Raw genomic sequence first — 3837 nt, forward strand, 5'->3', positions numbered from 1 at the left:
TGAACAGATAACCCAAGCTGCTCCGACCACTGATACGATCTCCACCACTGGACAACCACCAAGGCACTCAAAAGAACGCCCCAACTGCAATGGAACTCGAATCCAAGCAAAGCCCCTTGCTCCAAGCCTCCTACCCTTCAAGATTTCCTCAACAATTGCTTCTCCAAGCTCCCAAATGCAACTTGATCCACTCACATACGAAGGTTAGGGTTTCTGGACTTGAGGATGAGTAAAGAGGCTGGTGAATGGATGTTATGTTCTTTATATAGGGTTCAACCCCGAGAATTAAGGTTTTCTCCACTCAGCGCCTACTCGCCGAGTCCATCTTACTAACTCGCCGAGTCGGCTACTTAACAAGCGACCAAGTCGCGACTCTACTCGCCGAGTCCACCCATGGACTCGCCGAGTCGCTCTTTCCCAATTTACTCTTTTAGCCCTTCAACTTTACTCTTGATATTTCGGGATGTTACAAGTAAAAGGAGGGACTGAAATGGCTTAAAATGAATTAATGTTTGAGGATTAGAGTGATTTTGTTAAGAATCTCCATGGGAAGGGCTGTTTTGTTTAAAATACACCAAAGTTTTGGGGAAAGGAGTCGTTTTGAATAAAAGGGTCCAACAGAGGGGTTTAATGTGTTTATTTTAAAAAATCAAAATGATTTAGGGCTTTTATATAAAGGAATCTCATGGAGGGACTGATTGTGTTTAAGTCGTCCAAACTTAATGAAATTAGGGCTTTTTGTGCCCGTTTATTTTGTTGATCGGGGGAATGGAACGGAACGAACGAAGCAGATAAAACACGAACGAATGAAAGGGAGATGCGAATAAACAATCGGCGGGCAAGCAGGAACGAAGGCGGCACTACATTCGAAGGAAGGAAAAGCTCGCAGGCGGCTAATCCTGCTGTCTTGATCGATCGATCGTGAGGAGGAATCGTCTCCGGGGTTCGACGAGGCCGAAGGGGAGGAAAGGGGGAGGCAACGAGGCTTCTATGGCCTCAGTGGGTGCAGCGAGGAGCTGCTCAACTAGCATATCGGCTGCTTACTTCGGTTCCAACAGCAATGTGCGAAGGGAGGGTGCGAGGGTGAGGTACGAGAGACCAAGAAGGTCCGATGGGAGTCGGGTCAGCAGCAATACGTCGCAGGTGAGGGCCTCGGTGGTGTTTGCTCGACGGGAAGAAGAACAGAAATGCGAGAGGTGTGTTCGTGGTTGCTATTTGCTCGATAATCACCACGTTTCCCCCTTTTTTTTGGCAGTCCCGATCAACAACAGGTAAAAAGTTTCTTTTGGGATTTTGTGTGTCTCTGTTCACGGGAAAGGGGTTGTAGGGGTGGTGAACATCGACATGAGCCATCGAGGGGTGATTTGGGTTTGATTTTTGACAGGGAATGGAATGAAGAACAAATGATGGTGTTATTGCTCTTGTGTTTGCAATGAACACGAAAACACCCACTTCAGTGGTGTGTTCTTGGCTGGAAATGAAGAAGAGAGATGAGAGATGAGTTGAAGCTGTGAACGATTGAAGGTAGTCTTAAGGGCAAAATTTCTCAGATTTCTCTATGATTTGGCTGCACCATTGAGATCCATTTTGAGTGTTATTCTTCTTTTGCTTGAATGATCAGTAGATGGAATGGCAGCAATCGAAGGACAAACAGAAGAACTAGATGGCGTTTGTGTGTGATTGAAGTGAAAGTGTGATTAATTGAAAGATGAAGTGTGTAAGGAAGTTATGGTTTTGGCTGTCAATTGAAAGAGGAAAGAGTTGTGTGTAAAATTGTCTTTGTGTATGGTTGTCTTTCTGTGCAGTTTCTGTATAAAATTATTTGTTTACTTTGTGAGCAAGGAAAGTTAACAGGTAAAAGTAACATTTCCATTTGGCTGTCAATTTATTTAAAATTTATTTAAGAAGTGTATTTATTTTAAATTGGCAAGCAATGTATTGATTTATTGGTTTAATTATTTATGCATTTTGTTTGGATTTAAAAACAATGTAAAATCTCAATTATTTGTGTATTTGGGTGTGTATTTGAAATATCGTACTAGTTGTCATATATATATATATATATATATATATATATATATATATATATATATATATATATATATATATATATATATATATATATATTGTTAGAAATATTAATTTATCATGGCTTGATCTTTAAAGTAGTCTTTGATACATATACAAATCATGTATATATTATTGTTGTTGAAGTGTTATAATTTTTTAAGATATATATAGTATGATTAAAATTTATTGCTTTTTAGACACATGTATATAGTATATTTTATGAAAACTATAACAAATTCTTATAATTGTTGATAACTTATGTCTCATGCACAAATGTATATAGTTGAATAGGAATTTAGAAATATAGGGTTATTTCCATCGTCAAAATCCATATCAACCGGATTTGGATTTATATATTATTCTGGAATACATTACCAATACTAAAATCATGTCGAAATAAATAGTTTAAGGTTTTGCGATTAATAAATCTAAAAACCTCTCATTTTTCAACTATTATAAATATTTTTGCTAAAAGTATTTCAAGTTTGAAATTAAATATTAGACTATGACCTGAGTCCAAAAACGTTCTCGGAAATTCCATGTGAGGCCTTCAAGTCCCTCAACAAATAGAAACAATTTTGATAGTTTTAAAAAAGTCAGTATTATACTGGTTTTTTTCTTAAAACTGTCGTATCTTTTGCATACGAACTCGGTTTTGGATGTTATTTATATTTTTGGAAACAGGGAAGCATGTACTACGAGACTAAAATGTTTGATTTTCTCACAACTGCTTAATAGAAAATTTCATGTTTGATTCGTTTGCCAGTTTACACATTTGAAGGTAAGATACCATTTGGTATCTTATAATAGTTGAAATGAATTCATTTATTTCGCATAAGATGCACTAAAACACAATCAATGAAATTACTAAGATATTTACTGTGAACTTGACCGTTCACAATCTTTGACCTAAATTCCGGGATGTCACACATGGGAATCAGGTTCAGGATCAGGAGAGAGCGGCCAAGATAGGCCAAGGATGACTGATGACCAGATTTGGAAGGTCATCGCCACTGAGGTGGCTACTGCTGTCCGGAGATCTATGTCGGGGATGTCTGGGTCTATCAAGACCGCTATGATCGAGCTTTTTGATGAGCGATACGTTGCTCCTACTAAGGCTATCCCTGCTGCGGTTATTGGTGGAGGGGGAGTCTTCCAGTATCGAGACTTCGACAATACGAAGCCCCTAGAGTTTGATGAATTTTAGGACTCGATTGTTGCAATGAGATGGTTGTCTGTTGTGGAGGGTTGTTTCTTCACTTGCTCTTGCCCTGTTGACCTGAAGTTCAAGTGCTCCCTGAACCGTCTCCGTTCAGGTGCGAAGGATTGATGGTGATTGGTGACTAGTGCCTACACTTCCAAGCTGAGAGTTGTTGTTACTTGGGAGCAGTTATCGGAGATATTATGCTCGAGGTATGTTCCATTGGTGGAGAGAGGGAGAGACTGGCTCAGGAGTATTTTGACATGAGACAGGGGACTGAGACACTGATGGAGATTACCAAGATGTTTACCGGGAGGGCTCTTTTCTGCCATGAGTTTGTTGCTTCTGAGCAAGCTTAGATGACCCGATACTTGAGCATGCTCTAGAAGGATATCCGCCAGTTTGTGTCCACACAACATTATGGTGCACTCATTGAGTTATAAGAGGCCGCGAAGAGGCTGGAGATCAAGATAGATCTGCAGTCTAGGGTGCTAAGGTAGGCCCCTATCCAGTCACAACCTACAGCGAAGCGGTGCAGACCCACTGATTCAAGATCTGGGGGCCAG

At 40.0% G+C, this 3837-nt stretch overlaps 1 long non-coding RNA gene across 1 annotated transcript; it reads left to right on the forward strand.

The window, feature by feature from the left end:
- Positions 1-771: 771 nt before the first annotated feature.
- Positions 772-1860, forward strand: LOC122196062 (uncharacterized). Its single transcript, XR_006187334.2, has 2 exons — positions 772-1271; positions 1385-1860. It is a non-coding gene; the product is annotated as an uncharacterized LOC122196062 (long non-coding RNA).
- Positions 1861-3837: the final 1977 nt, after the last annotated feature.

The sequence above is a fragment of the Lactuca sativa genome, chromosome 1 (assembly GCF_002870075.4).
Source record: "Lactuca sativa cultivar Salinas chromosome 1, Lsat_Salinas_v11, whole genome shotgun sequence".
Taxonomy (NCBI): domain Eukaryota; kingdom Viridiplantae; phylum Streptophyta; class Magnoliopsida; order Asterales; family Asteraceae; genus Lactuca; species Lactuca sativa.